At 45.3% G+C, this 12,805-nt stretch overlaps 1 pseudogene; it reads right to left on the bottom strand.

Annotated features, from left to right (window-relative positions):
• Positions 1 to 477: 477 nt before the first annotated feature.
• Positions 478 to 773, bottom strand: LOC113563179 (annotated as a pseudogene).
• Positions 774 to 12,805: the final 12,032 nt, after the last annotated feature.

Raw genomic sequence — 12,805 nt, forward strand, 5'->3', positions numbered from 1 at the left:
CCATCTTTCACGCAACTCGAAGATTCCATTCTCCCAGAACTTCTTAGGTTTCTCGACGAAAAACTCCTCCAGGTGGTTTTTTATGTCGATCAAAGAGTTGAAGTTCTTGCCACTAAGAGAATTTTGCGAAGACCTAAATAAGTGAAAGTCTGAAGGTGCAATGTCTGGTGAATACGGTGGGTGAGGTAGCACATCCCAGCCAAACTCCAACAATTTTTGTCGGGTAGTCAAAGAAACATGAGGTCTGGCATTGTCCTGATGGAACACGACGCCCTTCCTATTAGCTAATTCTGGACGTTTTTCCTGAATCGCTGTCTTTAATTCGTCCAGTTGCGAGCAGTACTTATCTGCATTTATCGTTTGGTTGTGTGGTAGGAGCTCATAATATAGGATTCCTTTCCAATCCCACCAGACACAGAGCATGACTTTTTTTGGACGAAGGCCGGCTTTCGGAGTGGTTAATGCTGGTTCATTTCGCTTACCCCAGGATCTTTTTCGTTCTACATTGTTGTAAATGATCCATTTTTCGTCACCCGTCACTAATTGCTTCAAAAATGGTACGTTTTCGTTGCGCTTGTACAGCGAGTCGCAGATGGAAATGCGATCCATTAAATTTTTTCGGCCAAATTATGCGGAACCCATACATCATAGCGACTTACGTAACCAAGCTTCACTACATGATCGTGGACAGTGGTTTTCGATATTTTCAGTATCTCTGCTAATTCACGTGTCGTGTAGCGCGGGTTATTCTCGATCAGTGTCTTGATTTGGTCATCATCAGTAGTAGAGGGTCTGCCCGAGCGTTCTTGGTCTTTAAGGTTAAAATCACCAGCTCTAAACTTAGCGAACCACTTACGTACGGTTCCTTCAGCTAAAGCGCCTTCTCCGTAAACAGAACATATCGAATTTGTTGCTTGTGAGGCATTTTTGCCTTTCCGGTAATAGAAAAGCATCAAGTGTCTAAAATGTTCTTTGTTTTCTCCCATCTTCAAAAGAGTACAAAACTGACACGAATCAATTTATCTGAAACAACTTTTTTCCTAAAGATGCGTTGAAATGTCACCTTTAAGCATATGTATATAAATCGTATGTTTTCAATAACATTGATATATTCAGATATGTTCCAACGCTATCTATTAAAAATCGGCACGAACTTTCCGGACGACCCAATAAATTGGTGAGCATTCTCCCGCCTCCAAATTTCATCCAAACTGAAAAATTGAAATATTTTCTCGTTATTTATGAATTCCCATCGTCGATGAACCTTTAATATTCATAAAAACATTAAGTTAAACAATTATTTTTGTATGAAAAAGTTCAAAAACTTTGCCTAAAAATCGTACTTTTGTGTTCTAAGCTCCACCATTTTGGCACTTTTCAACTTTTTTCTTCGCGTGCATTACGAGTATCATCATTACATTCGCCGTTCGCAGCGCAGCGTTAAGGGGGGAGTCTGCTTTAGAACGTTGAAAATAAGGTATAATTTTACGAATTTTTTTGGAGAAACTATACAGCGGATCATTATAAAACTTTAATGCATTTATTAGTACATGTTTAAAGATAAAAAAAATTATTTTTTGATTTGAATATATCGCTTGTAGAGGTCGTCCTGGAGGCATCTTAGTGCAGCCGGCATTGTAAATTGGTGAGCATTCTCCCGCCTCCAAATTTCATGCAAACTGAAAAATTGAAATATTTTCTCGTTATTTATGAATTCCCATCGTCCATCGACGGTTTATCAACCTTTAATATTCATAAAAACATTAAGTTAAACAATTACTTTTGCATGAAAAAGTTCAACAACTTTGCCTAAAAATCGTACTTTTGTGTTCTAAGCTCCACCATTTTGACACTTTTCAACTTTTTTCTTCTCTCTTTGGTTCATCGACGATGGGAATTCATAAATAACGAGAACATATTTCAATTTTTCAGTTTAGACGAAATTTGGAGGCAGGAGAATGCTCACCAATTTGCAATGCCGGCGACGCGGCTGCACTAAGATTTCTCCAGGACGACCTCTACAAGCGATATATTCAAATCAAAAAATAATTTTTTTTATCTTTAAACATGTACTAATAAATGCATCAAAGTTTTATAATGATCCGCTGTATAGTTTCTCCAAAAACAATTCGTAAAATATACCTTATTTTCAGCGTTCTAAAGCAGGTTCCCCCCTTAACGTAACGCATCGATGTGAGCGCCGATAATGCAAGCGAAAGAGTCTTTAAGAAGAGACAAGAATCGCTTATCTCGTCGGCATGAACGGCTTCGCTTCCGCCTTCGTAGATATTCACGGGCGATATTACGCCGCGAATAATCGAATAATCCTCCGATAATAAAAAGTCCTACTATCTAGAATCTCCGCGGATAACTATTATAGGTAATTATGTACTTCAACGGACCCAGCCCCGATGACCTTGACCTTGACCTTGACATATGTTGTCAAGGTCACCCTCCTGAGTGACCTTGAAGAAGGTTTAGCCGTCGCTCGTTGTTTGTTAAAAAGTTATAAACAAAGAAAGTTTAATGATTTCGCACGAATTTTTAGCTGTCCACGTGAAGCAAGAACATGATGCTGACATATATTACAAAGGTTACCTTCCCGAATAACCCGCACTAGGTTTTAGTCGTCGATCGTTGTTTATGAAAAAGTTATTAACAAAAGAAATTTCGAAAATATAGTAGTTATGTTGAAAGAATATTGAATATTGAAAGATATAAACGACGAATATGTATATGAACGAAGAAAGGAAAGTCATTTAAAGCAGTGAATTGTTAATATATAGAATAGTTTCTTTTAATATACATAAGTACAAAGTATTCTTCACTGTAACCAAAAGCACAAACAGTTAAATACAAAGTATTCTCTGCTTTAACTTAACCTAACCTAACCTAACCTGGTTAGGTTATATTTTCGGAAACTAGAGCCCCGGGCACATATGCTCGTTTTCAGCCCGCTTCGCGGGAGGGCGGGGGGGAGGGGCTTTGCCCCTCCCCCCCGCCGGGGCCAGTGTAACAGATTTCACCGTGCAGATTTTGATCACCTGGTACACGCCACGGATTCCGGCGGGGGGAGGGGCAAAACCCTCTCCCCCCGCCCTCCCGCGAAGCGGGCTAAAAACGAGCGTATGTGTCCGGGGCTCCAGTTTCGGAAAATATAACCTAACCCAAACCTATTTCTGATTGAAAGCTAAAATTCCATCAAATATACTCTTTCGTAAACGTATATGGTATCGTAAAATTATGCTTTATTCATTAAACATTTTTGTTAATAACTTTTTAACAAACAACGAGCGAAGGGTGAAACCTAGTGCGGGTTATTCAGGAAGGTGACCTTTGTAATATATGTCAGTATCATGTTCTTCTTCAAGGTCACTCAGGAGGGTGACCTTGACAACATATGTCAAGGTCAAGGTCATCGGGGCTGAGTCCGTTAAAGAACATAATTCCCCTATTATATTATACCTAGTAGTAGTATTATACAGCATGGTTCGACGAACTCTGCCTCACGATTGTCCTCGATATCGATTAATCCGGTTCGCGCGTGTATCGAGCGGTGCAACACCGGACGCGCTAGTAGATAAAGCCGCGTGAGTCTCGCGATAAGCTCTTGGCCTGTGCACGTCTTTCACGGAAAGTCCAGACGTCCAAGGGTCCAAAGATTCTCCTCGTGAAGACTCACGCACGCACGCACGTACGTGGTGCCGCGCGACGAGAGAGTTACTCCGAAAAAATCGTGGTGCCATCGGACTTGTTTAGGCTACGTCGCAGGATTAACGAACCCCCGGCGACCGGCTAAGCCGAAATCGTTCCGTGAAACATTTCTAAACAGGCGCGGGCGGTCCGGCTCTCTCGTGAGACCGCGCAGCCAAAGCACGCGTATAATAATAGCTAATAAAGTGGACGTAAAGGAGCGACGGGGCTGGGCGGGAGGGAGGGAGGGAAGGAGGGTCCGCGGTAGGGCAGGTGGCTCTTGGGGCCCTCCACGAGGGCCACACGCTCCTCTGGCTGCCCGAAAACCAAACTGGTGCCCTCGCCTCCGGGCCCACGCGAGAGCAGGGAACCCCCGCCGTCCCTCCCCCGCCACGAAGTGGCTTTTGTCTGCCCGGTCCAGAGAGCGACAAAAAAATAACGCGCCGCGAGGAGAGATCGTGGGCCCTCTCTCGAACGAGAACTTAAAACGTTCTTTAACCTTTGAGTGGTATCCTGGAAGGGAGGGAAGGGGAACACTCGAGGCCCTTCGTTATCGAGGACGGCGACGGACGTCGCGCCGTTAAGAACCGCCCGGAGCCGAAACCCCATTCAAATACGGATCACCAGCGAGAGGCTTGTACTTTTGATGCACGTTCAGCCTGAAACGCGTGGCTACCCCACCATTAACGTGAAAAATGACCGGTAAAAAAACAGGAACGATCGATAATATTTCCGCTTGCAGGAATTGCATTATACGCGCGCAAGACACTTTCGTAACGTTTCGATAGAGGTATTATCGATATTTTCGCGTTCCGCCCCGAGCGGGTCGCGCCGGCTAAGCGTATAATCGGGGAGGACCTCGAGGGTGCGCACGTGCGTCACGACACGTTGCATTATTGTGATACAGGGCTCGCGTGGCCTGTACAAAGCATAAAGTCGGCCAACTTGCGTTGGTGGTACTGCATATCCCGAAGAAATCCCCCGACGAGGGTGCCCCATGGACGAGCGCGTCCAGATGATTTAGCTCCGGGACGTGGTTGCTGCTCTCGCGACGTAAAATCCACGCGCGCACGCCGGCGAGGAGTAATTCCTCGCGCCCACGCGAGGACGGGACGTTTCCTCTCGAGCGTGCGCTCGTTTGACGCGCTGCATATCTGCGACGCGTATCTTTACGTCCCCGCGTTTCCGTCGATCGATGACCGCGAGGGTGCCTTTATTGAAATCTGCTTCTCCGCTCGCGTAAAGTCGCAGTAAAATCGAACGCGCGCGCCTTCGGAAACGGACGCGTCGTTAATTTGAAACTCGTGACGCGCCCGCGGGCTTACGTAAACCTCGTCTTTGTGGTCCCTCCGGACGCGCTTTTGCACGAATAGAGATTCTTATCGTCGCCGTTTACCATTTCCATTTATTAACATTGCGACTTTCTCGCACATTTCGATTCTGAAATATTGGGTCATTAAGTATGAAACTTTACAAATGTAAAAGCGCCATCTTTAACATTTGTTATCTCAAATTTGGCGCCAGACGTCAGTATCAGGTTAGGTTAGTGTGATAGATGTATGTTCGCTCTTCAAATGTCATATTTGTTTGTTCAAATATCTTCATTAGTTTTATTGGTGGATTCTTTTTTATAGAACTATGGAAAAGTCCAAAATTCGTGTGATTTATGAATATGAGTTCCGCCGTGGAACCACGGTGTCGGAGACAGCTCGTAATATCAACGCTGTATTTGGTGAAGGTTCAACTACTAAAGCAACGGTGGGCAATTGGTTCAAAAACTTCAGAGATGCAGATTTCAGCCTCGCTAATGAGCCACGTGGAAGACCAAAGACGAAGGTGGATAATGATCACTTGAGAGCCGTAGTAGAGTCCGATCCATCTCAAAGTACACGTGAATTGGCATCGATATTCAATGTTTCCATACCCACCATATTGTTCATTTAGCTGCAATTGGTAAGATAAAGAAGTTGGACAAATGGGTCCCGCACGAATTGACCGATGCGCAGCAGGCGCAACGTCTAGAGGCTTCACTTTCTTTGCTTTCCCGTCACAAAAATGAATCTTTTTTAATCGAATTGTGACCTGCGATGAAAAGTGGATACTCTACGACAATCTAAACGCTCACATCAGTGGTTGAACGCTGATGAACCACCGAAACATCACGCGAAACCCAACATTACACAGAAGAAGCTTATGGTGACTGTTTGGTGGTCCAGGTCAGGTGTTATCTACTACAACTTTATGAAACCTGGTACATCGATAACGGCTGAAGTATATTGCAAGTAACTGGACGAAATGATGCAACAACTTGCTATTAAACAACCGAAATTGGTCAATCGGTCAATGCCAATCCTGTTGCATGATAATGCTCGACCGCACACTGCACGACTGACCGTGGCAAAGCTACGGGAGTTGGAATTGGAAACTCTCCGTCATCCACCATATTCACCAGATCTATCACCCACCGACTATCACTTCTTCCGGAATTTGGACAACTTGTTGGTGGGAAAATTGTTCAATTCTCAACAGGCAGTCGAAACAGCCTTCCGCGACTTCATCGATTCCCGTACTCCTGGCTTCTATAGTAGAGGCATAGACCAACTACCACTAAAATGGCAGAAGTGTGTAGATAACATGGGCGCATACTTCGATTGAAAATAAATCATGTCCATGTGCCAACAAATGCAAAAGTTTATGTTCTATTTGTAAAGTTTCATACTTAATGACCCAATACTTGCTCGCGCTTGACGACGATGACGGCGAGACACAATCTCCGATAAAAGCGCGCGTTCTCCGATTCCTCGGCGCGATCTCGCGGAGACGCGAGATCGACACCACCGAGCTTGGGTTTTTTAGTGCATACCGGAATCATCATAAAATTCCATACTTTTCCGCGGGCGAGCGATCGCGCCCGAATGCGACGAAGCCGAGGAAAGAGGGATGGCAAGGGAGAGTGATCGGCGAAACGGAGATGGCCCCCAAAGTCCCCCTTCGCTTCTCTCGCCCACGCAGCCAGACAGAATAAAACTACTCGAGGACGGTCGTAAGTACCGAGGAAGTACGCGCTCGTGCCGCTCTCGAGGAGGAACGACGAGCGCGTGGGGAGGACCCGAGCGGAGAAGAACGAGAGGAAGAGGCCGCGTGACGGGACGGACGGCGCCCTGAGGAAGCGGTTTTCAGGAGGGACAAGCCGAGGGGGACGAAGAGCGCGGCGGGCCGGGCCACGCTGTTTTACAGCTTCTTTGGTCCAGTTGTTGCGTTAATGTCCTCATACTCGCTCGGCGTGGGCGCGACCGATTCGCGACACGGCCGGACATTACTTGGCGTGCCACGCAATTGCGTGCGAGGGGCCTAAGTCGCGATTTACGAGGCGACGGCATAAGGACGGACGGAGGTGAGAGGGCCATTTATTCTGGCACAGCGTTCCCCCCGGGGCAACGATGATAGAGAACGTACGTGCGGCTTTATAAGGCCCCTTCTTCTGGTCCCCGATGCGCTGCGCGCCCCGGCGTTTTTACTCTCTCTTCCTTATTCGCGATATACAGGGTGTTTCCTAAGTAAGTAGACAAACTTAAGAAGGATATTCCTTGGCTTATTTTAAGAAGAAAAGGTCATATAAACATATGTCCTAAACTGCTTTGTTTTCCAAAAAAAGTACATCACTGTTTTCGTTCACTTTTCGGATACGTGCTTTTACAGTACGAGTCAACAGCGGTGGGGATGGAGTGGGGATGGTCTCGCGGCGCCGCAAGTGAACACTCGTTTCAGACTGCGCCGCGCGGCCGCCGCGAGACCATCCCCACTCCATCCCCACCGCTGTTGACTCGTACTGCAAAAGCACGCTATCCGGCATCACTGCTATCGCGTTATCTTTGACGCAAACTTTATTAGTTCCTATTAAGTTTAGTAATTTTATTAATTATGGTAAATTACACAACGCCGAAATGGCAGATATGCATTTCGTATACGGTCTTGCTAATGGAAACGCTCGTCAAGCAAGACGTATTTACAATGACAGATACTTTTTTTTGGAAAACAAAGCAGTTTAGGACATATGTTTATATGACCTTTTCTTCTTAAAATAAGCCAAGGAATATCCTCCTTAAGTTTGTCTACTTACTTAGGAAACACCCTGTATAACTGTCCTACGATGAATCGAGGAGGGTGGAGGAGGAAAGGGCTTTCCATAATTCCACGGATGAGGTATTCGAATGTGGCTCGTCTCCGGAACAGCTGTGCCCTACTCGACCCGCTGCAACCTGCCGTGGGCCCATTCCGAGCCCTTTCGCCCACGCGCCGATAGTTAGCGGCAGCCGCAAAGGCGGTTATTAACGGTTATTACGTTACGGCTGTTTGTCGATGAAAAAATCGCGTCGAGCGTCGACGGCCGCGGGTCGTTTGCGGGGAGCGGCGACGATTCGCGCGCGACGACGACAGGAAATTTATCCTCCGGCGCGGCGGAATAAATAAGGCGTCGGGTTTACAAGCGACGGGGAGAGACTGATGGCTAATTACTGGGACTTTGCGTAGCTGGAGGTGGATGATTATCCCGGGGGACGCGCGCGCATCGCCTGAACGGACTGTAAATTTCGCCGCCGGATGACCGGTCATCCCTCGCCGGTGACCTCTCCACCGGATACGTTCTTAATTTTATGCCTTCCTCCAGCGTGCCTTCGATGCCAGCGAAAATATAAGCGTATTAATAATTTAATATGCCGCGCGCGGACGGCAGGGGTGGCGCGTAAATTATCAGACGCGGTCGTCGCAGTCGAGTTTATATGACGATTTTTGCGCGCGTGGAATTTATTTTTGTCCAACGGAACTCGAATCGCTTTTCTCGCGTTCAAGAAGACAGGAAGAGAGCATCTTTCGATGATTTTTCTTTGTCGCTTCTGGATTTTCTGGATTTTCCAGAGTGCACAGTCCCGTCGAAAGTCGCGTATTGCGCACAGGAACGTGTATCTTGAATGCGGTCGTCCCCCGCCTCGCAGTATTGCCGTTCGTTTATTCCAAGAGAGATTCCTTCTTTGTGACCACCACGCAGAGAAATTTCACTAACGGGCTATGTCCACCTATGGACGCGGTAGATCTCCAGGTAATTTGGTGCGGACTCGTAAAGTAAGCGAGGGGAGCTGCTCCAGGGGGGCACTTTCCGACATCAGGTATCCCGAAAAGGAGAGAGAAGGACACGAGAACGAGAGCGAGAGAAAGAGAGCGTTCAGCTTCTCTTGGCAGAATCGCTCGTGGTGAAACATGGCAGGGACGACCGCGTCCCGTGTTTCCCGCCCCACCCGCCCTTTGTTTCCATAAATCACGACCCGGCGAAGCTCCACCGGGAATGGGCAGGTGCTCGTGCACCCACTGTCACGCTCCGTGCACCCGTGCCCGCAACTCTTCCTCCTCCCCGTCCTCGTCCTCTCGAATCCTGCCTCTTTCATTCTCCTCCTCACCCCCTTTGGCGTCTCTCGCCCGCGCCCGTTCTCCTTTAAGTGCTTTTTTATGTGGTTTCGCCGTTTTGTTTCGACGTATTTTTTCATTCCTCCTCTCGCTTCGCCCGACTGCGTGTCCTCCTCGCTCCTTCGCCGCCCCCAGCTTTAGCTTTTAGGCTCCCAGCCGCAATTACCGCGTCTTGCGGTTTGCTAGCGGTTTCTCGGAGGGGTCTACAGGTGGTCCCTCGCGGAAATCGCGCGTCCTAGGCAATATTCAGGGAACACGAGACGGTGCCACCCTTACGTCCTTGCCGGCCGCGGTTACATCTTGGGTACCGCCTCGGTGGAAATTTGTGATAGCCGACTATCCTCTGAAGTGCGACCGCTTCTCAGAAGTGTCCTTTGTGGTTTCTGATCGCAGTTCCACGCACCGAAGCACGGATGAAATATAAATACGAGCTCTCAGAAATTCTGAGATATTTCGTGAAAATTATTAATAATACTCGTTGAATATTCTATTTTAATTTTAATCGCAATTTATAGAGGAGAATCCCCTATTATGAGATATGCTCCTAATATGAGATAATGGGGTTTCTGCTAAACTATTGAGCACCATCTGTTAGTTCCACCATGATCTTATTACTCTTGGTGTAAAATGTATTTAGTGAAAAATTCATTGTTCGTTATTGCGTTTAGCCTTTGCAAGAAAAGGTTTGTGAAATTGTGAACATGTCAAAGTAACTTGAGGTAAGTCTTTAAACCTTGTTTATTACATAATAAAGAAATGGTTGGCAATAAATTCAGTATGCAATGATAGAGTAGAATCGTAGTAACAGGAAAATACGCGATTTGTTGAATTGCTTAATTGTAGAGGTTAGATTTCATGATCGCGGAACCGCTGGGCGTGTGGCTCGTATAATGAGATATTCGGAGTACTCTTAATATGAGATAATTATTGCTCGAATATGAAGATTATGTAGTGTAATAAAAAGAAAGAAAATACTACGTTAAGGGTAAAGAAAAGTTAATACGAATTTTGGTGTATTTAATTTTTATAGAATCTGACTATGGAGGTTAGAGAAACGAGGAAGCGTCGACAGTGGAATCGTGAAGATTTGGCGAAGGCTGTGGCAGCAGTATTTTTATAAAACTATCTAATAAAGTTTTTTACTTGCAATACTGATGTATTTTGCACTTTTAACACCGATTTCTCAAGGTATCTTATATTAGGAGCACACTTTCTCGATCCTGCGTAAAGCTCTTTTTTCAAATTTTTTTAATTTTCAGAAAAAATAATATTTAAATTAGATTTTTCATTTCACCAACCTAAAGCTTATTAAATTCTCTTCAAGAGAACGTATTACATTTTTAAATTCTGCCTATAGATTTCCTTACATTCGGCAAAATCGATATGGTATCTCATAATCGGGGACTTTCCTCTACTTATAATATTTATTTATGAATAAAGTAACTTACATTCTCTATATACAGGGTGTCCCGGGTTTTAACCGACAAACTGCGGGAGCATATTCTACTAGTGGAAATAAGAAAAAATTCTTATATCGAGTTTGCTTAGAAATGCTTTATTACAAAGTTATAAACTAATATTGAAAAGAAATATGAGATAAGTAACAACGGATTTTTTCACAAAAATAAAAATTATGTACACAATGATTTAGTGACGCATTTCAAAATGTTGTCCTTGCACATCGATACAAGCTAGACATCGACGTAGTACAGAATTTGTTACAGTACGACATTCCTGAAAATTTTGTTGCATCTCAGTAACTGAATTAGTAATTCGTTGCTTTAAATCTTCAAGCGAAATTACTTCTGTACTGTAAACTTTATTTTTTAAAGTTGCCCATAAATAAAAATCAAGAGGCGTTAAATCGGGCGATCTTGGAGGCCAGAAAACCGGTCCTCCTCGACCAATCCACCTATGAGCGTAATGTTCATCTAACCAGTTTCTAACTTGTCTAGCATAGTGCGATGGACAACCGTCTAACTGTATCCAGCTGTTTTGGCGAAACTGCAGTGGCACATTTTCGGTCGTCGGTGTCTTAGAGCTGAACGAACGTCATCATATTCATTCATAGGTCGAAATGAACCCAAATTACGTAATTGCAAATGGGTATTACTAAACACAGAACTATCTGGTACTCTCCTGTTAGGAAATCTACGTTGATACTCTCGTACGGCAGCTCGTGCATTTCCGTCACAGAATCCGTACACGAAATGAATATCGGTGTATTCCTCATTTGAAAACACTTTTGGCATTCTGATAGTAATTGCTAGTTGACACGACGATTGAAATCTAACGGCTACTGTTGTGAAAGTAACAATCATACTGAATCATTTCAACATAGTGAACATGAATACATGTGAACATCTTCGACCTTCCAAATTCTACACTATGTTCCGTTGTTACTTATCTCATATTTCTTTTCAATATTGGTTTATAACTTTGTAATAAAGCATTTCTAAGCAAACTCGATATAAGAATTTTTTCTTATTTCCACTAGTAGAATATGCTCCCGCAGTTTGTCGGTTAAAACCCGGGACACCCTGTATAGAAAGCTTCAGATATAATTTCCACCCACATTTCTGAAAAAGCAAGTAAGTAAATGAAAGAAGTACCCAAATTCTATTAACGTGCCTCTCGTTTGACTCGATTTCGCTTAACGTGTCACTTTAACGTCCGATTGCCGGCTGTAATTGGTATTTCGACATGTTGGCGATCACGGAGATATTCCGATTCGTGTCGGTCCGTTGCAGCCTCCCAATTCACTCGAGTCGCACTCGAGCCGACCGACTGCATTGCGCTCGAGCGCGGCGCGCAACGGTGGAACAGGTGGCATCGATTACCGAGGCATGTGCTCCGAAACTTCCGCGATTTTTTACCTCGGGGTGGTAATAAAGGTGCACGCACGTAATCCACACGCACGTGTAAATATAGCGCCGCCGAGGTAATTCCGTGAAGGGGAACGGAGGGAGGATCGGTCGATTTATGTCGAAAGGGACGCTCGCGCCCGGTCGAACGGCACGATACGGCGATTTAATACCGGTCGGGATAAGGGTATCGGGGATAAACGCGGCGAGTGCCGCAGGAGTTCACGTTCGGGAATTTTTTTACGCAAGGTATCTCGCACGCTGCTGCTGTCACGCCGATGGAAAGTGCCACAAGTGCGCTCTTCGGGGCTCCAAGATCGACATGATCCGCAAGTATGCGTAACTGCCGATCGTTCGATTTCAGCCTACACGCGTGCACTCGCCTGTACGCGCACGCCGTACGTCTTGGTGCCGAAAGAATTTGTGAAATGGATGCAAGCTGCGTTGCTACGCGCGCGTGTTAAATAATCTCGGATCTACACGATGCATTGCGAATCGCTCTCGCTCACGATCACCAGATGCGGTTATGAATGCACACGATTGCGATTCGAGATACCGTTTCCTCTCTCCCCCTCGGGGAGGCATTACCGTTAATCGATTAATTTGTCAAGTTTTCCAACCGATGTTGACTTTGCTGGCATCTCTCCATTTGTTTTATAAAAGATTTTCCCAGCAAGGGGAAACTTGTTTTCTAGGATGGAAGACACAATTTTCGCGGTTCAGTTCAGGAAATCAGAAGGAATGAGAGAGAAAGGATATTTTTATGTAGCATTTTATACAATGCCAAGGAT

The sequence above is a fragment of the Ooceraea biroi genome, chromosome 13 (assembly GCF_003672135.1).
Source record: "Ooceraea biroi isolate clonal line C1 chromosome 13, Obir_v5.4, whole genome shotgun sequence".
Taxonomy (NCBI): domain Eukaryota; kingdom Metazoa; phylum Arthropoda; class Insecta; order Hymenoptera; family Formicidae; genus Ooceraea; species Ooceraea biroi.